This window comes from Hyla sarda, unplaced genomic scaffold (assembly GCF_029499605.1).
Source record: "Hyla sarda isolate aHylSar1 unplaced genomic scaffold, aHylSar1.hap1 scaffold_913, whole genome shotgun sequence".
In the NCBI taxonomy this organism is placed as follows: Eukaryota; Metazoa; Chordata; class Amphibia; order Anura; family Hylidae; genus Hyla; species Hyla sarda.
The window spans coordinates 66,929-93,713 of NW_026610942.1; the positions used below are offsets into that span (position 1 = coordinate 66,929).

Below are 26,785 nucleotides of genomic sequence, written 5' to 3' on the forward strand. Positions count from 1 at the left end.
CATCAAGTTCAACCAGGGAATTAAGGGGTAGGGGTGTGGCGCGATATTGGGGAAGGGATGAGATTTTATATTTCTTCATAAGCATTAATCTTATTTTGTCAATTAGGAACATTCAGCACCCACCCGCTATCAAGGCAGCTGCCTATCATGTCATGCCCTACCTGCACAGGTGTGCTGGCTACTCAAATGATCCAATTAAGGAGGCCATTTAGTCAGCAGCAGCAGAAGTCCTGTGCCTGGACGCTCCAACAGGGGCCAGACACAAGCAGAAGCAGAAGCAGCAGAAGCAGCAGCAGCACCACCTTTTGTTTTTTGGCTGCAGCAGCAGCAAGGCCCACAGGGCTGGCTAGCTGGCTAGCCAGCAAGCAGGTAGCAATGAAAGTAGGAATCTTTCTTTTTAACCCTGTAAGGGGGTGGTGCACTGTACCCGAAGATACTGCCATATCGGGTCAATGCATAGGGCGACGGAAGCAAGCTTCGAAATCGGCCCCCGTTCTCAAAAATCCATTTAATATATGGTCCCCAGATAGGGGACGTATCAGATATTAAACTGATAAGAACAGATACTACACTTGATCTTAGCCAAAAGGCCGAGAAGCGATAACCGTGAAAGGGGCGGGCCCAACAAGGTCCCCTTCATGGGCACTATCACTGCTTGCTGTCAGGGAGGCTGCCAGACAATTTTCCATGCACACTCTGGGCTGGGGGGCAGTCAACCACCAGTACACACAGCAGAACCTAAACCCATACCATTATTGCTAAGCAGCAAGACAGGGGCCCATTGCACTCCCACGGGGCCTTTTTAAATGCAATCCATAACCCGGATTTGCCAGGAACCCTTCTTACTCCTCCTACTTGCATGTGACACTGGGCTTAGGATCTGCATAGGAAACACACACACAAGCACACACCTACCTTTGTTGCCTGCAGATGCCTCCTTGGCTGTCCCCAAACGGTATCAAACCAACACCCACGGGAAGCTGTAAGCATAGAGGACATGCCTGCACCCCATTGGACTTACCTGTGTGGGTTAAATCCGGGTTATTTGACAACCTATGGCGGTGATGGTTCTGCTCAGGCAGAGCAGTGCTGATGCTCCTCATAAAGCTGTCGCTGCTGTGAAGGTTCTAGGTGACATCACAAATCCCTATGGTTACATACACAACAAAGCTGGGTTGTTGTTGTTTACACTCTGCAAGGCCTGTGGAAGTGAGTGACATCATAGCACTGTAGTTCTGAGGGTTCAAGATGGATGCAACAATCTCCTGTTGCTTCTATGAAGGCCGTAATAGACGACATCACCAAACAGCTCCATAGTCACATACACAGCAAAGGAGAGATGTTGTTTACACCTAGTGATGTCAGTGGTATTGAGTGACATCACAGCACAGTGCTAAGGCTCCTGGGCCTGGACACAGCAGCGGCTGCAATATCTCAACGGAGAATACGTTTATATCTATGTGTGTGTGTGCGCATATATATATATATATATATATATATATATATATATATATATATTTCTCCGCCGAAATCACTTTTAAACCCATTTCCACCTTTTTTTCCCTTCTCTTCCTCTTACTTTTTTTTCACGTTTTTTTACGTTTTTCTCCTTTTCGCCTCTTTTCTGGGCGTATTATTCTTCTTTTTCTTCTTTTTTTTCGTCTAATGCATACCCCATCAGTGCAGCAATGCTTATTCAATACCGCCAGCAGATGGAGACACTGGGGGATAATTTTCTAAGGATTTATACTGATTTTTCCTGTCTGAATTTGTCGCACAGAAAGTTGCAGGCCAAATATGTGTGACATTTCTGCGACTTTAGCTTCTAGAGCATTTTTACAACATTATACATAGGTGCTGAATACATAAAAAGCGACTGTTCAGCGACAGACAAGTCGCATCGGCTGAAAGTAGGCCAGAATGTCAGTCCATGTTGGAGCAGGTTTAGATACAGTCTAAAGCATAGATCTCAAAGTCTGTGCACAGAATTTAGCAAGGGCCTCGCACCTTCTGATGCATCAGGTAGGTGCACAATAGCATAGCCTAACCCTCTGTACTTTGGTCTATATTGATGCGGGACATAGACAGCCAGCTGATGACCAATCCATTAGTGCAATGGATGGCTGGAAGCATTTGTCTTTGCCTTTGCAATACCACAGAAGCAATGCATGGTCAATGTACAGCAATGACACACCTGTGTGAACAGCCAGGAGACCCCCCCCCCCCATGTTATGTTACATAGTTACATAGTTAGTACGGTCGAAAAAAGACATATGTCCATCAAGTTCAACCAGGGAATTAAGGGGTAGGGGTGTGGCGCGATATTGGGGAAGGGATGAGATTTTATATTTCTTCATAAGCATTAATCTTATTTTGTCAATTAGGAACATTCAGCACCCACCCGCTATCAAGGCAGCTGCCTATCATGTCATGCCCTACCTGCACAGGTGTGCTGGCTACTCAAATGATCCAATTAAGGAGGCCATTTAGTCAGCAGCAGCAGAAGTCCTGTGCCTGGACGCTCCAACAGGGGCCAGACACAAGCAGAAGCAGAAGCAGCAGAAGCAGCAGCAGCACCACCTTTTGTTTTTTGGCTGCAGCAGCAGCAAGGCCCACAGGGCTGGCTAGCTGGCTAGCCAGCAAGCAGGTAGCAATGAAAGTAGGAATCTTTCTTTTTAACCCTGTAAGGGGGTGGTGCACTGTACCCGAAGATACTGCCATATCGGGTCAATGCATAGGGCGACGGAAGCAAGCTTCGAAATCGGCCCCCGTTCTCAAAAATCCATTTAATATATGGTCCCCAGATAGGGGACGTATCAGATATTAAACTGATAAGAACAGATACTACACTTGATCTTAGCCAAAAGGCCGAGAAGCGATAACCGTGAAAGGGGCGGGCCCAACAAGGTCCCCTTCATGGGCACTATCACTGCTTGCTGTCAGGGAGGCTGCCAGACAATTTTCCATGCACACTCTGGGCTGGGGGGCAGTCAACCACCAGTACACACAGCAGAACCTAAACCCATACCATTATTGCTAAGCAGCAAGACAGGGGCCCATTGCACTCCCACGGGGCCTTTTTAAATGCAATCCATAACCCGGATTTGCCAGGAACCCTTCTTACTCCTCCTACTTGCATGTGACACTGGGCTTAGGATCTGCATAGGAAACACACACACAAGCACACACCTACCTTTGTTGCCTGCAGATGCCTCCTTGGCTGTCCCCAAACGGTATCAAACCAACACCCACGGGAAGCTGTAAGCATAGAGGACATGCCTGCACCCCATTGGACTTACCTGTGTGGGTTAAATCCGGGTTATTTGACAACCTATGGCGGTGATGGTTCTGCTCAGGCAGAGCAGTGCTGATGCTCCTCATAAAGCTGTCGCTGCTGTGAAGGTTCTAGGTGACATCACAAATCCCTATGGTTACATACACAACAAAGCTGGGTTGTTGTTGTTTACACTCTGCAAGGCCTGTGGAAGTGAGTGACATCATAGCACTGTAGTTCTGAGGGTTCAAGATGGATGCAACAATCTCCTGTTGCTTCTATGAAGGCCGTAATAGACGACATCACCAAACAGCTCCATAGTCACATACACAGCAAAGGAGAGATGTTGTTTACACCTAGTGATGTCAGTGGTATTGAGTGACATCACAGCACAGTGCTAAGGCTCCTGGGCCTGGACACAGCAGCGGCTGCAATATCTCAACGGAGAATACGTTTATATCTATGTGTGTGTGTGCGCATATATATATATATATATATATATATATATATATATATATATATTTCTCCGCCGAAATCACTTTTAAACCCATTTCCACCTTTTTTTCCCTTCTCTTCCTCTTACTTTTTTTTCACGTTTTTTTACGTTTTTCTCCTTTTCGCCTCTTTTCTGGGCGTATTATTCTTCTTTTTCTTCTTTTTTTTCGTCTAATGCATACCCCATCAGTGCAGCAATGCTTATTCAATACCGCCAGCAGATGGAGACACTGGGGGATAATTTTCTAAGGATTTATACTGATTTTTCCTGTCTGAATTTGTCGCACAGAAAGTTGCAGGCCAAATATGTGTGACATTTCTGCGACTTTAGCTTCTAGAGCATTTTTACAACATTATACATAGGTGCTGAATACATAAAAAGCGACTGTTCAGCGACAGACAAGTCGCATCGGCTGAAAGTAGGCCAGAATGTCAGTCCATGTTGGAGCAGGTTTAGATACAGTCTAAAGCATAGATCTCAAAGTCTGTGCACAGAATTTAGCAAGGGCCTCGCACCTTCTGATGCATCAGGTAGGTGCACAATAGCATAGCCTAACCCTCTGTACTTTGGTCTATATTGATGCGGGACATAGACAGCCAGCTGATGACCAATCCATTAGTGCAATGGATGGCTGGAAGCATTTGTCTTTGCCTTTGCAATACCACAGAAGCAATGCATGGTCAATGTACAGCAATGACACACCTGTGTGAACAGCCAGGAGACCCCCCCCCCCATGTTATGTTACATAGTTACATAGTTAGTACGGTCGAAAAAAGACATATGTCCATCAAGTTCAACCAGGGAATTAAGGGGTAGGGGTGTGGCGCGATATTGGGGAAGGGATGAGATTTTATATTTCTTCATAAGCATTAATCTTATTTTGTCAATTAGGAACATTCAGCACCCACCCGCTATCAAGGCAGCTGCCTATCATGTCATGCCCTACCTGCACAGGTGTGCTGGCTACTCAAATGATCCAATTAAGGAGGCCATTTAGTCAGCAGCAGCAGAAGTCCTGTGCCTGGACGCTCCAACAGGGGCCAGACACAAGCAGAAGCAGAAGCAGCAGAAGCAGCAGCAGCACCACCTTTTCTTTTTTGGCTGCAGCAGCAGCAAGGCCCACAGGGCTGGCTAGCTGGCTAGCCAGCAAGCAGGTAGCAATGAAAGTAGGAATCTTTCTTTTTAACCCTGTAAGGGGGTGGTGCACTGTACCCGAAGATACTGCCATATCGGGTCAATGCATAGGGCGACGGAAGCAAGCTTCGAAATCGGCCCCCGTTCTCAAAAATCCATTTAATATATGGTCCCCAGATAGGGGACGTATCAGATATTAAACTGATAAGAACAGATACTACACTTGATCTTAGCCAAAAGGCCGAGAAGCGATAACCGTGAAAGGGGCGGGCCCAACAAGGTCCCCTTCATGGGCACTATCACTGCTTGCTGTCAGGGAGGCTGCCAGACAATTTTCCATGCACACTCTGGGCTGGGGGGCAGTCAACCACCAGTACACACAGCAGAACCTAAACCCATACCATTATTGCTAAGCAGCAAGACAGGGGCCCATTGCACTCCCACGGGGCCTTTTTAAATGCAATCCATAACCCGGATTTGCCAGGAACCCTTCTTACTCCTCCTACTTGCATGTGACACTGGGCTTAGGATCTGCATAGGAAACACACACACAAGCACACACCTACCTTTGTTGCCTGCAGATGCCTCCTTGGCTGTCCCCAAACGGTATCAAACCAACACCCACGGGAAGCTGTAAGCATAGAGGACATGCCTGCACCCCATTGGACTTACCTGTGTGGGTTAAATCCGGGTTATTTGACAACCTATGGCGGTGATGGTTCTGCTCAGGCAGAGCAGTGCTGATGCTCCTCATAAAGCTGTCGCTGCTGTGAAGGTTCTAGGTGACATCACAAATCCCTATGGTTACATACACAACAAAGCTGGGTTGTTGTTGTTTACACTCTGCAAGGCCTGTGGAAGTGAGTGACATCATAGCACTGTAGTTCTGAGGGTTCAAGATGGATGCAACAATCTCCTGTTGCTTCTATGAAGGCCGTAATAGACGACATCACCAAACAGCTCCATAGTCACATACACAGCAAAGGAGAGATGTTGTTTACACCTAGTGATGTCAGTGGTATTGAGTGACATCACAGCACAGTGCTAAGGCTCCTGGGCCTGGACACAGCAGCGGCTGCAATATCTCAACGGAGAATACGTTTATATCTATGTGTGTGTGTGCGCATATATATATATATATATATATATATATATATATATATTTCTCCGCCGAAATCACTTTTAAACCCATTTCCACCTTTTTTTCCCTTCTCTTCCTCTTACTTTTTTTTCACGTTTTTTTACGTTTTTCTCCTTTTCGCCTCTTTTCTGGGCGTATTATTCTTCTTTTTCTTCTTTTTTTTCGTCTAATGCATACCCCATCAGTGCAGCAATGCTTATTCAATACCGCCAGCAGATGGAGACACTGGGGGATAATTTTCTAAGGATTTATACTGATTTTTCCTGTCTGAATTTGTCGCACAGAAAGTTGCAGGCCAAATATGTGTGACATTTCTGCGACTTTAGCTTCTAGAGCATTTTTACAACATTATACATAGGTGCTGAATACATAAAAAGCGACTGTTCAGCGACAGACAAGTCGCATCGGCTGAAAGTAGGCCAGAATGTCAGTCCATGTTGGAGCAGGTTTAGATACAGTCTAAAGCATAGATCTCAAAGTCTGTGCACAGAATTTAGCAAGGGCCTCGCACCTTCTGATGCATCAGGTAGGTGCACAATAGCATAGCCTAACCCTCTGTACTTTGGTCTATATTGATGCGGGACATAGACAGCCAGCTGATGACCAATCCATTAGTGCAATGGATGGCTGGAAGCATTTGTCTTTGCCTTTGCAATACCACAGAAGCAATGCATGGTCAATGTACAGCAATGACACACCTGTGTGAACAGCCAGGAGACCCCCCCCCCATGTTATGTTACATAGTTACATAGTTAGTACGGTCGAAAAAAGACATATGTCCATCAAGTTCAACCAGGGAATTAAGGGGTAGGGGTGTGGCGCGATATTGGGGAAGGGATGAGATTTTATATTTCTTCATAAGCATTAATCTTATTTTGTCAATTAGGAACATTCAGCACCCACCCGCTATCAAGGCAGCTGCCTATCATGTCATGCCCTACCTGCACAGGTGTGCTGGCTACTCAAATGATCCAATTAAGGAGGCCATTTAGTCAGCAGCAGCAGAAGTCCTGTGCCTGGACGCTCCAACAGGGGCCAGACACAAGCAGAAGCAGAAGCAGCAGAAGCAGCAGCAGCACCACCTTTTGTTTTTTGGCTGCAGCAGCAGCAAGGCCCACAGGGCTGGCTAGCTGGCTAGCCAGCAAGCAGGTAGCAATGAAAGTAGGAATCTTTCTTTTTAACCCTGTAAGGGGGTGGTGCACTGTACCCGAAGATACTGCCATATCGGGTCAATGCATAGGGCGACGGAAGCAAGCTTCGAAATCGGCCCCCGTTCTCAAAAATCCATTTAATATATGGTCCCCAGATAGGGGACGTATCAGATATTAAACTGATAAGAACAGATACTACACTTGATCTTAGCCAAAAGGCCGAGAAGCGATAACCGTGAAAGGGGCGGGCCCAACAAGGTCCCCTTCATGGGCACTATCACTGCTTGCTGTCAGGGAGGCTGCCAGACAATTTTCCATGCACACTCTGGGCTGGGGGGCAGTCAACCACCAGTACACACAGCAGAACCTAAACCCATACCATTATTGCTAAGCAGCAAGACAGGGGCCCATTGCACTCCCACGGGGCCTTTTTAAATGCAATCCATAACCCGGATTTGCCAGGAACCCTTCTTACTCCTCCTACTTGCATGTGACACTGGGCTTAGGATCTGCATAGGAAACACACACACAAGCACACACCTACCTTTGTTGCCTGCAGATGCCTCCTTGGCTGTCCCCAAACGGTATCAAACCAACACCCACGGGAAGCTGTAAGCATAGAGGACATGCCTGCACCCCATTGGACTTACCTGTGTGGGTTAAATCCGGGTTATTTGACAACCTATGGCGGTGATGGTTCTGCTCAGGCAGAGCAGTGCTGATGCTCCTCATAAAGCTGTCGCTGCTGTGAAGGTTCTAGGTGACATCACAAATCCCTATGGTTACATACACAACAAAGCTGGGTTGTTGTTGTTTACACTCTGCAAGGCCTGTGGAAGTGAGTGACATCATAGCACTGTAGTTCTGAGGGTTCAAGATGGATGCAACAATCTCCTGTTGCTTCTATGAAGGCCGTAATAGACGACATCACCAAACAGCTCCATAGTCACATACACAGCAAAGGAGAGATGTTGTTTACACCTAGTGATGTCAGTGGTATTGAGTGACATCACAGCACAGTGCTAAGGCTCCTGGGCCTGGACACAGCAGCGGCTGCAATATCTCAACGGAGAATACGTTTATATCTATGTGTGTGTGTGCGCATATATATATATATATATATATATATATATATATATATATATATATTTCTCCGCCGAAATCACTTTTAAACCCATTTCCACCTTTTTTTCCCTTCTCTTCCTCTTACTTTTTTTTCACGTTTTTTTACGTTTTTCTCCTTTTCGCCTCTTTTCTGGGCGTATTATTCTTCTTTTTCTTCTTTTTTTTCGTCTAATGCATACCCCATCAGTGCAGCAATGCTTATTCAATACCGCCAGCAGATGGAGACACTGGGGGATAATTTTCTAAGGATTTATACTGATTTTTCCTGTCTGAATTTGTCGCACAGAAAGTTGCAGGCCAAATATGTGTGACATTTCTGCGACTTTAGCTTCTAGAGCATTTTTACAACATTATACATAGGTGCTGAATACATAAAAAGCGACTGTTCAGCGACAGACAAGTCGCATCGGCTGAAAGTAGGCCAGAATGTCAGTCCATGTTGGAGCAGGTTTAGATACAGTCTAAAGCATAGATCTCAAAGTCTGTGCACAGAATTTAGCAAGGGCCTCGCACCTTCTGATGCATCAGGTAGGTGCACAATAGCATAGCCTAACCCTCTGTACTTTGGTCTATATTGATGCGGGACATAGACAGCCAGCTGATGACCAATCCATTAGTGCAATGGATGGCTGGAAGCATTTGTCTTTGCCTTTGCAATACCACAGAAGCAATGCATGGTCAATGTACAGCAATGACACACCTGTGTGAACAGCCAGGAGAACCCCCCCCCCCATGTTATGTTACATAGTTACATAGTTAGTACGGTCGAAAAAAGACATATGTCCATCAAGTTCAACCAGGGAATTAAGGGGTAGGGGTGTGGCGCGATATTGGGGAAGGGATGAGATTTTATATTTCTTCATAAGCATTAATCTTATTTTGTCAATTAGGAACATTCAGCACCCACCCGCTATCAAGGCAGCTGCCTATCATGTCATGCCCTACCTGCACAGGTGTGCTGGCTACTCAAATGATCCAATTAAGGAGGCCATTTAGTCAGCAGCAGCAGAAGTCCTGTGCCTGGACGCTCCAACAGGGGCCAGACACAAGCAGAAGCAGAAGCAGCAGAAGCAGCAGCAGCACCACCTTTTGTTTTTTGGCTGCAGCAGCAGCAAGGCCCACAGGGCTGGCTAGCTGGCTAGCCAGCAAGCAGGTAGCAATGAAAGTAGGAATCTTTCTTTTTAACCCTGTAAGGGGGTGGTGCACTGTACCCGAAGATACTGCCATATCGGGTCAATGCATAGGGCAACGGAAGCAAGCTTCGAAATCGGCCCCCGTTCTCAAAAATCCATTTAATATATGGTCCCCAGATAGGGGACGTATCAGATATTAAACTGATAAGAACAGATACTACACTTGATCTTTGCCAAAAGGCCGAGAAGCGATAACCGTGAAAGGGGCGGGCCCAACAAGGTCCCCTTCATGGGCACTATCACTGCTTGCTGTCAGGGAGGCTGCCAGACAATTTTCCATGCACACTCTGGGCTGGGGGGCAGTCAACCACCAGTACACACAGCAGAACCTAAACCCATACCATTATTGCTAAGCAGCAAGACAGGGGCCCATTGCACTCCCACGGGGCCTTTTTAAATGCAATCCATAACCCGGATTTGCCAGGAACCCTTCTTACTCCTCCTACTTGCATGTGACACTGGGCTTAGGATCTGCATAGGAAACACACACACAAGCACACACCTACCTTTGTTGCCTGCAGATGCCTCCTTGGCTGTCCCCAAACGGTATCAAACCAACACCCACGGGAAGCTGTAAGCATAGAGGACATGCCTGCACCCCATTGGACTTACCTGTGTGGGTTAAATCCGGGTTATTTGACAACCTATGGCGGTGATGGTTCTGCTCAGGCAGAGCAGTGCTGATGCTCCTCATAAAGCTGTCGCTGCTGTGAAGGTTCTAGGTGACATCACAAATCCCTATGGTTACATACACAACAAAGCTGGGTTGTTGTTGTTTACACTCTGCAAGGCCTGTGGAAGTGAGTGACATCATAGCACTGTAGTTCTGAGGGTTCAAGATGGATGCAACAATCTCCTGTTGCTTCTATGAAGGCCGTAATAGACGACATCACCAAACAGCTCCATAGTCACATACACAGCAAAGGAGAGATGTTGTTTACACCTAGTGATGTCAGTGGTATTGAGTGACATCACAGCACAGTGCTAAGGCTCCTGGGCCTGGACACAGCAGCGGCTGCAATATCTCAACGGAGAATACGTTTATATCTATGTGTGTGTGTGCGCATATATATATATATATATATATATATATATATATATATATATATATATATTTCTCCGCCGAAATCACTTTTAAACCCATTTCCACCTTTTTTTCCCTTCTCTTCCTCTTACTTTTTTTTCACGTTTTTTTACGTTTTTCTCCTTTTCGCCTCTTTTCTGGGCGTATTATTCTTCTTTTTCTTCTTTTTTTTCGTCTAATGCATACCCCATCAGTGCAGCAATGCTTATTCAATACCGCCAGCAGATGGAGACACTGGGGGATAATTTTCTAAGGATTTATACTGATTTTTCCTGTCTGAATTTGTCGCACAGAAAGTTGCAGGCCAAATATGTGTGACATTTCTGCGACTTTAGCTTCTAGAGCATTTTTACAACATTATACATAGGTGCTGAATACATAAAAAGCGACTGTTCAGCGACAGACAAGTCGCATCGGCTGAAAGTAGGCCAGAATGTCAGTCCATGTTGGAGCAGGTTTAGATACAGTCTAAAGCATAGATCTCAAAGTCTGTGCACAGAATTTAGCAAGGGCCTCGCACCTTCTGATGCATCAGGTAGGTGCACAATAGCATAGCCTAACCCTCTGTACTTTGGTCTATATTGATGCGGGACATAGACAGCCAGCTGATGACCAATCCATTAGTGCAATGGATGGCTGGAAGCATTTGTCTTTGCCTTTGCAATACCACAGAAGCAATGCATGGTCAATGTACAGCAATGACACACCTGTGTGAACAGCCAGGAGACCCCCCCCCCCCCATGTTATGTTACATAGTTACATAGTTAGTACGGTCGAAAAAAGACATATGTCCATCAAGTTCAACCAGGGAATTAAGGGGTAGGGGTGTGGCGCGATATTGGGGAAGGGATGAGATTTTATATTTCTTCATAAGCATTAATCTTATTTTGTCAATTAGGAACATTCAGCACCCACCCGCTATCAAGGCAGCTGCCTATCATGTCATGCCCTACCTGCACAGGTGTGCTGGCTACTCAAATGATCCAATTAAGGAGGCCATTTAGTCAGCAGCAGCAGAAGTCCTGTGCCTGGACGCTCCAACAGGGGCCAGACACAAGCAGAAGCAGAAGCAGCAGAAGCAGCAGCAGCACCACCTTTTGTTTTTTGGCTGCAGCAGCAGCAAGGCCCACAGGGCTGGCTAGCTGGCTAGCCAGCAAGCAGGTAGCAATGAAAGTAGGAATCTTTCTTTTTAACCCTGTAAGGGGGTGGTGCACTGTACCCGAAGATACTGCCATATCGGGTCAATGCATAGGGCGACGGAAGCAAGCTTCGAAATCGGCCCCCGTTCTCAAAAATCCATTTAATATATGGTCCCCAGATAGGGGACGTATCAGATATTAAACTGATAAGAACAGATACTACACTTGATCTTAGCCAAAAGGCCGAGAAGCGATAACCGTGAAAGGGGCGGGCCCAACAAGGTCCCCTTCATGGGCACTATCACTGCTTGCTGTCAGGGAGGCTGCCAGACAATTTTCCATGCACACTCTGGGCTGGGGGGCAGTCAACCACCAGTACACACAGCAGAACCTAAACCCATACCATTATTGCTAAGCAGCAAGACAGGGGCCCATTGCACTCCCACGGGGCCTTTTTAAATGCAATCCATAACCCGGATTTGCCAGGAACCCTTCTTACTCCTCCTACTTGCATGTGACACTGGGCTTAGGATCTGCATAGGAAACACACACACAAGCACACACCTACCTTTGTTGCCTGCAGATGCCTCCTTGGCTGTCCCCAAACGGTATCAAACCAACACCCACGGGAAGCTGTAAGCATAGAGGACATGCCTGCACCCCATTGGACTTACCTGTGTGGGTTAAATCCGGGTTATTTGACAACCTATGGCGGTGATGGTTCTGCTCAGGCAGAGCAGTGCTGATGCTCCTCATAAAGCTGTCGCTGCTGTGAAGGTTCTAGGTGACATCACAAATCCCTATGGTTACATACACAACAAAGCTGGGTTGTTGTTGTTTACACTCTGCAAGGCCTGTGGAAGTGAGTGACATCATAGCACTGTAGTTCTGAGGGTTCAAGATGGATGCAACAATCTCCTGTTGCTTCTATGAAGGCCGTAATAGACGACATCACCAAACAGCTCCATAGTCACATACACAGCAAAGGAGAGATGTTGTTTACACCTAGTGATGTCAGTGGTATTGAGTGACATCACAGCACAGTGCTAAGGCTCCTGGGCCTGGACACAGCAGCGGCTGCAATATCTCAACGGAGAATACGTTTATATCTATGTGTGTGTGTGCGCATATATATATATATATATATATATATATATATATATATATATATATTTCTCCGCCGAAATCACTTTTAAACCCATTTCCACCTTTTTTTCCCTTCTCTTCCTCTTACTTTTTTTTCACGTTTTTTTACGTTTTTCTCCTTTTCGCCTCTTTTCTGGGCGTATTATTCTTCTTTTTCTTCTTTTTTTTCGTCTAATGCATACCCCATCAGTGCAGCAATGCTTATTCAATACCGCCAGCAGATGGAGACACTGGGGGATAATTTTCTAAGGATTTATACTGATTTTTCCTGTCTGAATTTGTCGCACAGAAAGTTGCAGGCCAAATATGTGTGACATTTCTGCGACTTTAGCTTCTAGAGCATTTTTACAACATTATACATAGGTGCTGAATACATAAAAAGCGACTGTTCAGCGACAGACAAGTCGCATCGGCTGAAAGTAGGCCAGAATGTCAGTCCATGTTGGAGCAGGTTTAGATACAGTCTAAAGCATAGATCTCAAAGTCTGTGCACAGAATTTAGCAAGGGCCTCGCACCTTCTGATGCATCAGGTAGGTGCACAATAGCATAGCCTAACCCTCTGTACTTTGGTCTATATTGATGCGGGACATAGACAGCCAGCTGATGACCAATCCATTAGTGCAATGGATGGCTGGAAGCATTTGTCTTTGCCTTTGCAATACCACAGAAGCAATGCATGGTCAATGTACAGCAATGACACACCTGTGTGAACAGCCAGGAGACCCCCCCCCCCCCCATGTTATGTTACATAGTTACATAGTTAGTACGGTCGAAAAAAGACATATGTCCATCAAGTTCAACCAGGGAATTAAGGGGTAGGGGTGTGGCGCGATATTGGGGAAGGGATGAGATTTTATATTTCTTCATAAGCATTAATCTTATTTTGTCAATTAGGAACATTCAGCACCCACCCGCTATCAAGGCAGCTGCCTATCATGTCATGCCCTACCTGCACAGGTGTGCTGGCTACTCAAATGATCCAATTAAGGAGGCCATTTAGTCAGCAGCAGCAGAAGTCCTGTGCCTGGACGCTCCAACAGGGGCCAGACACAAGCAGAAGCAGAAGCAGCAGAAGCAGCAGAAGCAGCAGCAGCACCACCTTTTGTTTTTTGGCTGCAGCAGCAGCAAGGCCCACAGGGCTGGCTAGCTGGCTAGCCAGCAAGCAGGTAGCAATGAAAGTAGGAATCTTTCTTTTTAACCCTGTAAGGGGGTGGTGCACTGTACCCGAAGATACTGCCATATCGGGTCAATGCATAGGGCAACGGAAGCAAGCTTCGAAATCGGCCCCCGTTCTCAAAAATCCATTTAATATATGGTCCCCAGATAGGGGACGTATCAGATATTAAACTGATAAGAACAGATTTTTTTTTTTTTTTTTTTTTTTTTAAAGCCGAGGAACGTGCTTTCGATTCACCCAAAGTGCAAGAAAAAGTGCAAACGTGTTACACTAAAAAAAACGTGCACAAAGGATGCGGTCTATCGCAAGCCCTTCTCCGATAGGAGAGAGGCCCCCCAACAAACCTTACCCTTCGCCTCCGGACCAAAAGGTACCTGCGAGGTTCCAGGTTCGATGTCCCTTTTCGCCGAAGCTACTAGGGGACCACAAATGCTCCCGGCATCCCCCTTGGCGTTAGCCAAGGTATCTGCCCGCAGAGCCGATTACGGTAGGTACCCTGCCAAAGCAGGAGTACCCGGGGTGTTTGCAGGGAGGTGCGGAACCTAATGGCCACACACACCTCCCCTAGACCGCCAGGAGGGACACCCAGAAGGGCTACCGCATCCTGACCAATCCTGTGAACACACAACACGCAAAAAGTGACACAGTGAGACAAAAAAAAAAGAAATAAATAAGTGAATGTGTGCAGATATACTGCCCGGACATCCGGCCGGATCTATAAAAATTTCTCTGATCCTAGCCAGAAGGCCGGGAATCAAGAGGTGAGTGCCACAAGGTGAAGAGATTATGGTGCCCGTGCTTCAACTCAGTGAGCCTATTCTCCCAGTGAGTTTCGGCACCTCGGGGTCACCACTCCCCGAGGCACAAAGTACCTCGGCTCTAGACCCTCTCAGCCTCATGGCGAGACCCGGAGGGAACAGGTCACATCGGGGCAGCCGTCGAGCTGATTCCTCAGAACCAGCCCCGGAAAGCCCTGGTACACCTGCTCCTCCATGCAGCACCCATCCCCACCAGCCCCATACCGGCGTTACTATACACCGGCATGAAAAACTGATAAGAACAGATACTACACTTGATCTTAGCCAAAAGGCCGAGAAGCGATAACCGTGAAAGGGGCGGGCCCAACAAGGTCCCCTTCATGGGCACTATCACTGCTTGCTGTCAGGGAGGCTGCCAGACAATTTTCCATGCACACTCTGGGCTGGGGGGCAGTCAACCACCAGTACACACAGCAGAACCTAAACCCATACCATTATTGCTAAGCAGCAAGACAGGGGCCCATTGCACTCCCACGGGGCCTTTTTAAATGCAATCCATAACCCGGATTTGCCAGGAACCCTTCTTACTCCTCCTACTTGCATGTGACACTGGGCTTAGGATCTGCATAGGAAACACACACACAAGCACACACCTACCTTTGTTGCCTGCAGATGCCTCCTTGGCTGTCCCCAAACGGTATCAAACCAACACCCACGGGAAGCTGTAAGCATAGAGGACATGCCTGCACCCCATTGGACTTACCTGTGTGGGTTAAATCCGGGTTATTTGACAACCTATGGCGGTGATGGTTCTGCTCAGGCAGAGCAGTGCTGATGCTCCTCATAAAGCTGTCGCTGCTGTGAAGGTTCTAGGTGACATCACAAATCCCTATGGTTACATACACAACAAAGCTGGGTTGTTGTTGTTTACACTCTGCAAGGCCTGTGGAAGTGAGTGACATCATAGCACTGTAGTTCTGAGGGTTCAAGATGGATGCAACAATCTCCTGTTGCTTCTATGAAGGCCGTAATAGACGACATCACCAAACAGCTCCATAGTCACATACACAGCAAAGGAGAGATGTTGTTTACACCTAGTGATGTCAGTGGTATTGAGTGACATCACAGCACAGTGCTAAGGCTCCTGGGCCTGGACACAGCAGCGGCTGCAATATCTCAACGGAGAATACGTTTATATCTATGTGTGTGTGTGCGCATATATATATATATATATATATATATATATATATATATTTCTCCGCCGAAATCACTTTTAAACCCATTTCCACCTTTTTTTCCCTTCTCTTCCTCTTACTTTTTTTTCACGTTTTTTTACGTTTTTCTCCTTTTCGCCTCTTTTCTGGGCGTATTATTCTTCTTTTTCTTCTTTTTTTTCGTCTAATGCATACCCCATCAGTGCAGCAATGCTTATTCAATACCGCCAGCAGATGGAGACACTGGGGGATAATTTTCTAAGGATTTATACTGATTTTTCCTGTCTGAATTTGTCGCACAGAAAGTTGCAGGCCAAATATGTGTGACATTTCTGCGACTTTAGCTTCTAGAGCATTTTTACAACATTATACATAGGTGCTGAATACATAAAAAGCGACTGTTCAGCGACAGACAAGTCGCATCGGCTGAAAGTAGGCCAGAATGTCAGTCCATGTTGGAGCAGGTTTAGATACAGTCTAAAGCATAGATCTCAAAGTCTGTGCACAGAATTTAGCAAGGGCCTCGCACCTTCTGATGCATCAGGTAGGTGCACAATAGCATAGCCTAACCCTCTGTACTTTGGTCTATATTGATGCGGGACATAGACAGCCAGCTGATGACCAATCCATTAGTGCAATGGATGGCTGGAAGCATTTGTCTTTGCCTTTGCAATACCACAGAAGCAATGCATGGTCAATGTACAGCAATGACACACCTGTGTGAACAGCCAGGAGACCCCCCCCCCCCCCATGTTATGTTACATAGTTACATAGTTAGTACGGTCGAAAAAAGACATATGTCCATCAAGTTCAACCAGGGAATTAAGGGGTAGGGGTGTGGCGCGATATTGGGGAAGGGATGAGATTTTATATTTCTTCATAAGCATTAATCTTATTTTGTCAATTAGGAACATTCAGCACCCACCCGCTATCAAGGCAGCTGCCTATCATGTCATGCCCTACCTGCACAGGTGTGCTGGCTACTCAAATGATCCAATTAAGGAGGCCATTTAGTCAGCAGCAGCAGAAGTCCTGTGCCTGGACGCTCCAACAGGGGCCAGACACAAGCAGAAGCAGAAGCAGCAGAAGCAGCAGCAGCACCACCTTTTGTTTTTTGGCTGCAGCAGCAGCAAGGCCCACAGGGCTGGCTAGCTGGCTAGCCAGCAAGCAGGTAGCAATGAAAGTAGGAATCTTTCTTTTTAACCCTGTAAGGGGGTGGTGCACTGTACCCGAAGATACTGCCATATCGGGTCAATGCATAGGGCGACGGAAGCAAGCTTCGAAATCGGCCCCCGTTCTCAAAAATCCATTTAATATATGGTCCCCAGATAGGGGACGTATCAGATATTAAACTGATAAGAACAGATACTGCACTTGATCTTAGCCAAAAGGCCGAGAAGCGATAACCGTGAAAGGGGCGGGCCCAACAAGGTCCCCTTCATGGGCACTATCACTGCTTGCTGTCAGGGAGGCTGCCAGACAATTTTCCATGCACACTCTGGGCTGGGGGGCAGTCAACCACCAGTACACACAGCAGAACCTAAACCCATACCATTATTGCTAAGCAGCAAGACAGGGGCCCATTGCACTCCCACGGGGCCTTTTTAAATGCAATCCATAACCCGGATTTGCCAGGAACCCTTCTTACTCCTCCTACTTGCATGTGACACTGGGCTTAGGATCTGCATAGGAAACACACACACAAGCACACACCTACCTTTGTTGCCTGCAGATGCCTCCTTGGCTGTCCCCAAACGGTATCAAACCAACACCCACGGGAAGCTGTAAGCATAGAGGACATGCCTGCACCCCATTGGACTTACCTGTGTGGGTTAAATCCGGGTTATTTGACAACCTATGGCCGTGATGGTTCTGCTCAGGCAGAGCAGTGCTGATGCTCCTCATAAAGCTGTCGCTGCTGTGAAGGTTCTAGGTGACATCACAAATCCCTATGGTTACATACACAACAAAGCTGGGTTGTTGTTGTTTACACTCTGCAAGGCCTGTGGAAGTGAGTGACATCATAGCACTGTAGTTCTGAGGGTTCAAGATGGATGCAACAATCTCCTGTTGCTTCTATGAAGGCCGTAATAGACGACATCACCAAACAGCTCCATAGTCACATACACAGCAAAGGAGAGATGTTGTTTACACCTAGTGATGTCAGTGGTATTGAGTGACATCACAGCACAGTGCTAAGGCTCCTGGGCCTGGACACAGCAGCGGCTGCAATATCTCAACGGAGAATACGTTTATATCTATGTGTGTGTGTGCGCATATATATATATATATATATATATATATATATATATATATATATTTCTCCGCCGAAATCACTTTTAAACCCATTTCCACCTTTTTTTCCCTTCTCTTCCTCTTACTTTTTTTTCACGTTTTTTTACGTTTTTCTCCTTTTCGCCTCTTTTCTGGGCGTATTATTCTTCTTTTTCTTCTTTTTTTTCGTCTAATGCATACCCCATCAGTGCAGCAATGCTTATTCAATACCGCCAGCAGATGGAGACACTGGGGGATAATTTTCTAAGGATTTATACTGATTTTTCCTGTCTGAATTTGTCGCACAGAAAGTTGCAGGCCAAATATGTGTGACATTTCTGCGACTTTAGCTTCTAGAGCATTTTTACAACATTATACATAGGTGCTGAATACATAAAAAGCGACTGTTCAGCGACAGACAAGTCGCATCGGCTGAAAGTAGGCCAGAATGTCAGTCCATGTTGGAGCAGGTTTAGATACAGTCTAAAGCATAGATCTCAAAGTCTGTGCACAGAATTTAGCAAGGGCCTCGCACCTTCTGATGCATCAGGTAGGTGCACAATAGCATAGCCTAACCCTCTGTACTTTGGTCTATATTGATGCGGGACATAGACAGCCAGCTGATGACCAATCCATTAGTGCAATGGATGGCTGGAAGCATTTGTCTTTGCCTTTGCAATACCACAGAAGCAATGCATGGTCAATGTACAGCAATGACACACCTGTGTGAACAGCCAGGAGACCCCCCCACCCCCATGTTATGTTACATAGTTACATAGTTAGTACGGTCGAAAAAAGACATATGTCCATCAAGTTCAACCAGGGAATTAAGGGGTAGGGGTGTGGCGCGATATTGGGGAAGGGATGAGATTTTATATTTCTTCATAAGCATTAATCTTATTTTGTCAATTAGGAACATTCAGCACCCACCCGCTATCAAGGCAGCTGCCTATCATGTCATGCCCTACCTGCACAGGTGTGCTGGCTACTCAAATGATCCAATTAAGGAGGCCATTTAGTCAGCAGCAGCAGAAGTCCTGTGCCTGGACGCTCCAACAGGGGCCAGACACAAGCAGAAGCAGAAGCAGCAGAAGCAGCAGCAGCACCACCTTTTGTTTTTTGGCTGCAGCAGCAGCAAGGCCCACAGGGCTGGCTAGCTGGCTAGCCAGCAAGCAGGTAGCAATGAAAGTAGGAATCTTTCTTTTTAACCCTGTAAGGGGGTGGTGCACTGTACCCGAAGATACTGCCATATCGGGTCAATGCATAGGGCGACGGAAGCAAGCTTCGAAATCGGCCCCCGTTCTCAAAAATCCATTTAATATATGGTCCCCAGATAGGGGACGTATCAGATATTAAACTGATAAGAACAGATACTACACTTGATCTTAGCCAAAAGGCCGAGAAGCGATAACCGTGAAAGGGGCGGGCCCAACAAGGTCCCCTTCATGGGCACTATCACTGCTTGCTGTCAGGGAGGCTGCCAGACAATTTTCCATGCACACTCTGGGCTGGGGGGCAGTCAACCACCAGTACACACAGCAGAACCTAAACCCATACCATTATTGCTAAGCAGCAAGACAGGGGCCCATTGCACTCCCACGGGGCCTTTTTAAATGCAATCCATAACCCGGATTTGCCAGGAACCCTTCTTACTCCTCCTACTTGCATGTGACACTGGGCTTAGGATCTGCATAGGAAACACACACACAAGCACACACCTACCTTTGTTGCCTGCAGATGCCTCCTTGGCTGTCCCCAAACGGTATCAAACCAACACCCACGGGAAGCTGTAAGCATAGAGGACATGCCTGCACCCCATTGGACTTACCTGTGTGGGTTAAATCCGGGTTATTTGACAACCTATGGCGGTGATGGTTCTGCTCAGGCAGAGCAGTGCTGATGCTCCTCATAAAGCTGTCGCTGCTGTGAAGGTTCTAGGTGACATCACAAATCCCTATGGTTACATACACAACAAAGCTGGGTTGTTGTTGTTTACACTCTGCAAGGCCTGTGGAAGTGAGTGACATCATAGCACTGTAGTTCTGAGGGTTCAAGATGGATGCAACAATCTCCTGTTGCTTCTATGAAGGCCGTAATAGACGACATCACCAAACAGCTCCATAGTCACATACACAGCAAAGGAGAGATGTTGTTTACACCTAGTGATGTCAGTGGTATTGAGTGACATCACAGCACAGTGCTAAGGCTCCTGGGCCTGGACACAGCAGCGGCTGCAATATCTCAACGGAGAATACGTTTATATCTATGTGTGTGTGTGCGCATATATATATATATATATATATATATATATATATATATATTTCTCCGCCGAAATCACTTTTAAACCCATTTCCACCTTTTTTTCCCTTCTCTTCCTCTTACTTTTTTTTCACGTTTTTTTACGTTTTTCTCCTTTTTGCCTCTTTTCTGGGCGTATTATTCTTCTTTTTCTTCTTTTTTTTCGTCTAATGCATACCCCATCAGTGCAGCAATGCTTATTCAATACCGCCAGCAGATGGAGACACTGGGGGATAATTTTCTAAGGATTTATACTGATTTTTCCTGTCTGAATTTGTCGCACAGAAAGTTGCAGGCCAAATATGTGTGACATTTCTGCGACTTTAGCTTCTAGAGCATTTTTACAACATTATACATAGGTGCTGAATACATAAAAAGCGACTGTTCAGCGACAGACAAGTCGCATCGGCTGAAAGTAGGCCAGAATGTCAGTCCATGTTGGAGCAGGTTTAGATACAGTCTAAAGCATAGATCTCAAAGTCTGTGCACAGAATTTAGCAAGGGCCTCGCACCTTCTGATGCATCAGGTAGGTGCACAATAGCATAGCCTAACCCTCTGTACTTTGGTCTATATTGATGCGGGACATAGACAGCCAGCTGATGACCAATCCATTAGTGCAATGGATGGCTGGAAGCATTTGTCTTTGCCTTTGCAATACCACAGAAGCAATGCATGGTCAATGTACAGCAATGACACACCTGTGTGAACAGCCAGGAGACCCCCCCCCCCCCATGTTATGTTACATAGTTACATAGTTAGTACGGTCGAAAAAAGACATATGTCCATCAAGTTCAACCAGGGAATTAAGGGGTAGGGGTGTGGCGCGATATTGGGGAAGGGATGAGATTTTATATTTCTTCATAAGCATTAATCTTATTTTGTCAATTAGGAACATTCAGCACCCACCCGCTATCAAGGCAGCTGCCTATCATGTCATGCCCTACCTGCACAGGTGTGCTGGCTACTCAAATGATCCAATTAAGGAGGCCATTTAGTCAGCAGCAGCAGAAGTCCTGTGCCTGGACGCTCCAACAGGGGCCAGACACAAGCAGAAGCAGAAGCAGCAGAAGCAGCAGCAGCACCACCTTTTGTTTTTTGGCTGCAGCAGCAGCAAGGCCCACAGGGCTGGCTAGCTGGCTAGCCAGCAAGCAGGTAGCAATGAAAGTAGGAATCTTTCTTTTTAACCCTGTAAGGGGGTGGTGCACTGTACCCGAAGATACTGCCATATCGGGTCAATGCATAGGGCGACGGAAGCAAGCTTCGAAATCGGCCCCCGTTCTCAAAAATCCATTTAATATATGGTCCCCAGATAGGGGACGTATCAGATATTAAACTGATAAGAACAGATACTACACTTGATCTTAGCCAAAAGGCCGAGAAGCGATAACCGTGAAAGGGGCGGGCCCAACAAGGTCCCCTTCATGGGCACTATCACTGCTTGCTGTCAGGGAGGCTGCCAGACAATTTTCCATGCACACTCTGGGCTGGGGGGCAGTCAACCACCAGTACACACAGCAGAACCTAAACCCATACCATTATTGCTAAGCAGCAAGACAGGGGCCCATTGCACTCCCACGGGGCCTTTTTAAATGCAATCCATAACCCGGATTTGCCAGGAACCCTTCTTACTCCTCCTACTTGCATGTGACACTGGGCTTAGGATCTGCATAGGAAACACACACACAAGCACACACCTACCTTTGTTGCCTGCAGATGCCTCCTTGGCTGTCCCCAAACGGTATCAAACCAACACCCACGGGAAGCTGTAAGCATAGAGGACATGCCTGCACCCCATTGGACTTACCTGTGTGGGTTAAATCCGGGTTATTTGACAACCTATGGCGGTGATGGTTCTGCTCAGGCAGAGCAGTGCTGATGCTCCTCATAAAGCTGTCGCTGCTGTGAAGGTTCTAGGTGACATCACAAATCCCTATGGTTACATACACAACAAAGCTGGGTTGTTGTTGTTTACACTCTGCAAGGCCTGTGGAAGTGAGTGACATCATAGCACTGTAGTTCTGAGGGTTCAAGATGGATGCAACAATCTCCTGTTGCTTCTATGAAGGCCGTAATAGACGACATCACCAAACAGCTCCATAGTCACATACACAGCAAAGGAGAGATGTTGTTTACACCTAGTGATGTCAGTGGTATTGAGTGACATCACAGCACAGTGCTAAGGCTCCTGGGCCTGGACACAGCAGCGGCTGCAATATCTCAACGGAGAATACGTTTATATCTATGTGTGTGTGTGCGCATATATATATATATATATATATATATATATATATATATATATATTTCTCCGCCGAAATCACTTTTAAACCCATTTCCACCTTTTTTTCCCTTTTCTTCCTCTTACTTTTTTTTCACGTTTTTTACGTTTTTCTCCTTTTCGCCTCTTTTCTGGGCGTATTATTCTTCTTTTTCTTCTTTTTTTTCGTCTAATGCATACCCCATCAGTGCAGCAATGCTTATTCAATACCGCCAGCAGATGGAGACACTGGGGGATAATTTTCTAAGGATTTATACTGATTTTTCCTGTCTGAATTTGTCGCACAGAAAGTTGCAGGCCAAATATGTGTGACATTTCTGCGACTTTAGCTTCTAGAGCATTTTTACAACATTATACATAGGTGCTGAATACATAAAAAGCGACTGTTCAGCGACAGACAAGTCGCATCGGCTGAAAGTAGGCCAGAATGTCAGTCCATGTTGGAGCAGGTTTAGATACAGTCTAAAGCATAGATCTCAAAGTCTGTGCACAGAATTTAGCAAGGGCCTCGCACCTTCTGATGCATCAGGTAGGTGCACAATAGCATAGCCTAACCCTCTGTACTTTGGTCTATATTGATGCGGGACATAGACAGCCAGCTGATGACCAATCCATTAGTGCAATGGATGGCTGGAAGCATTTGTCTTTGCCTTTGCAATACCACAGAAGCAATGCATGGTCAATGTACAGCAATGACACACCTGTGTGAACAGCCAGGGGACCCCCCCCCCCATGTTATGTTACATAGTTACATAGTTAGTACGGTCGAAAAAAGACATATGTCCATCAAGTTCAACCAGGGAATTAAGGGGTAGGGGTGTGGCGCGATATTGGGGAAGGGATGAGATTTTATATTTCTTCATAAGCATTAATCTTATTTTGTCAATTAGGAACATTCAGCACCCACCCGCTATCAAGGCAGCTGCCTATCATGTCATGCCCTACCTGCACAGGTGTGCTGGCTACTCAAATGATCCAATTAAGGAGGCCATTTAGTCAGCAGCAGCAGAAGTCCTGTGCCTGGACGCTCCAACAGGGGCCAGACACAAGCAGAAGCAGAAGCAGCAGAAGCAGCAGCAGCACCACCTTTTGTTTTTTGGCTGCAGCAGCAGCAAGGCCCACAGGGCTGGCTAGCTGGCTAGCCAGCAAGCAGGTAGCAATGAAAGTAGGAATCTTTCTTTTTAACCCTGTAAGGGGGTGGTGCACTGTACCCGAAGATACTGCCATATCGGGTCAATGCATAGGGCGACGGAAGCAAGCTTCGAAATCGGCCCCCGTTCTCAAAAATCCATTTAATATATGGTCCCCAGATAGGGGACGTATCAGATATTAAACTGATAAGAACAGATACTACACTTGATCTTAGCCAAAAGGCCGAGAAGCGATAACCGTGAAAGGGGCGGGCCCAACAAGGTCCCCTTCATGGGCACTATCACTGCTTGCTGTCAGGGAGGCTGCCAGACAATTTTCCATGCACACTCTGGGCTGGGGGGCAGTCAACCACCAGTACACACAGCAGAACCTAAACCCATACCATTATTGCTAAGCAGCAAGACAGGGGCCCATTGCACTCCCACGGGGCCTTTTTAAATGCAATCCATAACCCGGATTTGCCAGGAACCCTTCTTACTCCTCCTACTTGCATGTGACACTGGGCTTAGGATCTGCATAGGAAACACACACACAAGCACACACCTACCTTTGTTGCCTGCAGATGCCTCCTTGGCTGTCCCCAAACGGTATCAAACCAACACCCACGGGAAGCTGTAAGCATAGAGGACATGCCTGCACCCCATTGGACTTACCTGTGTGGGTTAAATCCGGGTTATTTGACAACCTATGGCGGTGATGGTTCTGCTCAGGCAGAGCAGTGCTGATGCTCCTCATAAAGCTGTCGCTGCTGTGAAGGTTCTAGGTGACATCACAAATCCCTATGGTTACATACACAACAAAGCTGGGTTGTTGTTGTTTACACTCTGCAAGGCCTGTGGAAGTGAGTGACATCATAGCACTGTAGTTCTGAGGGTTCAAGATGGATGCAACAATCTCCTGTTGCTTCTATGAAGGCCGTAATAGACGACATCACCAAACAGCTCCATAGTCACATACACAGCAAAGGAGAGATGTTGTTTACACCTAGTGATGTCAGTGGTATTGAGTGACATCACAGCACAGTGCTAAGGCTCCTGGGCCTGGACACAGCAGCGGCTGCAATATCTCAACGGAGAATACGTTTATATCTATGTGTGTGTGTGCGCATATATATATATATATATATATATATATATATATATATATATATATTTCTCCGCCGAAATCACTTTTAAACCCATTTCCACCTTTTTTTCCCTTCTCTTCCTCTTACTTTTTTTTCACGTTTTTTTACGTTTTTCTCCTTTTCGCCTCTTTTCTGGGCGTATTATTCTTCTTTTTCTTCTTTTTTTTCGTCTAATGCATACCCCATCAGTGCAGCAATGCTTATTCAATACCGCCAGCAGATGGAGACACTGGGGGATAATTTTCTAAGGATTTATACTGATTTTTCCTGTCTGAATTTGTCGCACAGAAAGTTGCAGGCCAAATATGTGTGACATTTCTGCGACTTTAGCTTCTAGAGCATTTTTACAACATTATACATAGGTGCTGAATACATAAAAAGCGACTGTTCAGCGACAGACAAGTCGCATCGGCTGAAAGTAGGCCAGAATGTCAGTCCATGTTGGAGCAGGTTTAGATACAGTCTAAAGCATAGATCTCAAAGTCTGTGCACAGAATTTAGCAAGGGCCTCGCACCTTCTGATGCATCAGGTAGGTGCACAATAGCATAGCCTAACCCTCTGTACTTTGGTCTATATTGATGCGGGACATAGACAGCCAGCTGATGACCAATCCATTAGTGCAATGGATGGCTGGAAGCATTTGTCTTTGCCTTTGCAATACCACAGAAGCAATGCATGGTCAATGTACAGCAATGACACACCTGTGTGAACAGCCAGGAGACCCCCCCCCCCATGTTATGTTACATAGTTACATAGTTAGTACGGTCGAAAAAAGACATATGTCCATCAAGTTCAACCAGGGAATTAAGGGGTAGGGGTGTGGCGCGATATTGGGGAAGGGATGAGATTTTATATTTCTTCATAAGCATTAATCTTATTTTGTCAATTAGGAACATTCAGCACCCACCCGCTATCAAGGCAGCTGCCTATCATGTCATGCCCTACCTGCACAGGTGTGCTGGCTACTCAAATGATCCAATTAAGGAGGCCATTTAGTCAGCAGCAGCAGAAGTCCTGTGCCTGGACGCTCCAACAGGGGCCAGACACAAGCAGAAGCAGAAGCAGCAGAAGCAGCAGCAGCACCACCTTTTGTTTTTTGGCTGCAGCAGCAGCAAGGCCCACAGGGCTGGCTAGCTGGCTAGCCAGCAAGCAGGTAGCAATGAAAGTAGGAATCTTTCTTTTTAACCCTGTAAGGGGGTGGTGCACTGTACCCGAAGATACTGCCATATCGGGTCAATGCATAGGGCGACGGAAGCAAGCTTCGAAATCGGCCCCCGTTCTCAAAAATCCATTTAATATATGGTCCCCAGATAGGGGACGTATCAGATATTAAACTGATAAGAACAGATACTACACTTGATCTTAGCCAAAAGGCCGAGAAGCGATAACCGTGAAAGGGGCGGGCCCAACAAGGTCCCCTTCATGGGCACTATCACTGCTTGCTGTCAGGGAGGCTGCCAGACAATTTTCCATGCACACTCTGGGCTGGGGGGCAGTCAACCACCAGTACACACAGCAGAACCTAAACCCATACCATTATTGCTAAGCAGCAAGACAGGGGCCCATTGCACTCCCACGGGGCCTTTTTAAATGCAATCCATAACCCGGATTTGCCAGGAACCCTT

The 26,785-nt window shown here is 46.4% G+C and overlaps 12 non-coding genes and 1 pseudogene across 12 annotated transcripts; all 13 read right to left on the minus strand.

The window, feature by feature from the left end:
• Nucleotides 1–411: 411 nt before the first annotated feature.
• LOC130349395 (U2 spliceosomal RNA) lies at nucleotides 412–602 on the minus strand. Its single transcript, XR_008886722.1, has one exon. It is a non-coding gene; the product is annotated as a U2 spliceosomal RNA (small nuclear RNA).
• Nucleotides 603–2,689: 2,087 nt separating this feature from the next.
• On the minus strand, nucleotides 2,690–2,880 carry LOC130349396 (U2 spliceosomal RNA). The gene has a single exon (XR_008886723.1). It is a non-coding gene; the product is annotated as a U2 spliceosomal RNA (small nuclear RNA).
• A 2,086-nt stretch (nucleotides 2,881–4,966) lies between these two features.
• LOC130349397 (U2 spliceosomal RNA) lies at nucleotides 4,967–5,157 on the minus strand. Its single transcript, XR_008886724.1, has one exon. It is a non-coding gene; the product is annotated as a U2 spliceosomal RNA (small nuclear RNA).
• A 2,079-nt stretch (nucleotides 5,158–7,236) lies between these two features.
• On the minus strand, nucleotides 7,237–7,427 carry LOC130349398 (U2 spliceosomal RNA). The gene has a single exon (XR_008886725.1). It is a non-coding gene; the product is annotated as a U2 spliceosomal RNA (small nuclear RNA).
• Nucleotides 7,428–9,516: 2,089 nt separating this feature from the next.
• On the minus strand, nucleotides 9,517–9,707 carry LOC130349428 (U2 spliceosomal RNA). The gene has a single exon (XR_008886752.1). It is a non-coding gene; the product is annotated as a U2 spliceosomal RNA (small nuclear RNA).
• Nucleotides 9,708–11,801: 2,094 nt separating this feature from the next.
• LOC130349399 (U2 spliceosomal RNA) lies at nucleotides 11,802–11,992 on the minus strand. The gene has a single exon (XR_008886726.1). It is a non-coding gene; the product is annotated as a U2 spliceosomal RNA (small nuclear RNA).
• A 2,100-nt stretch (nucleotides 11,993–14,092) lies between these two features.
• On the minus strand, nucleotides 14,093–14,279 carry LOC130349370 (U2 spliceosomal RNA). The gene has a single exon (XR_008886709.1). It is a non-coding gene; the product is annotated as a U2 spliceosomal RNA (small nuclear RNA).
• Nucleotides 14,280–15,053: 774 nt separating this feature from the next.
• Nucleotides 15,054–15,163, minus strand: LOC130349378 (U2 spliceosomal RNA; annotated as a pseudogene).
• Nucleotides 15,164–17,246: 2,083 nt separating this feature from the next.
• LOC130349427 (U2 spliceosomal RNA) lies at nucleotides 17,247–17,437 on the minus strand. The gene has a single exon (XR_008886751.1). It is a non-coding gene; the product is annotated as a U2 spliceosomal RNA (small nuclear RNA).
• A 2,088-nt stretch (nucleotides 17,438–19,525) lies between these two features.
• On the minus strand, nucleotides 19,526–19,716 carry LOC130349400 (U2 spliceosomal RNA). Its single transcript, XR_008886727.1, has one exon. It is a non-coding gene; the product is annotated as a U2 spliceosomal RNA (small nuclear RNA).
• Nucleotides 19,717–21,800: 2,084 nt separating this feature from the next.
• LOC130349401 (U2 spliceosomal RNA) lies at nucleotides 21,801–21,991 on the minus strand. Its single transcript, XR_008886728.1, has one exon. It is a non-coding gene; the product is annotated as a U2 spliceosomal RNA (small nuclear RNA).
• A 2,085-nt stretch (nucleotides 21,992–24,076) lies between these two features.
• Nucleotides 24,077–24,267, minus strand: LOC130349402 (U2 spliceosomal RNA). Its single transcript, XR_008886729.1, has one exon. It is a non-coding gene; the product is annotated as a U2 spliceosomal RNA (small nuclear RNA).
• Nucleotides 24,268–26,355: 2,088 nt separating this feature from the next.
• LOC130349403 (U2 spliceosomal RNA) lies at nucleotides 26,356–26,546 on the minus strand. Its single transcript, XR_008886730.1, has one exon. It is a non-coding gene; the product is annotated as a U2 spliceosomal RNA (small nuclear RNA).
• Between the last annotated feature and the right edge of the window lie 239 nt (nucleotides 26,547–26,785).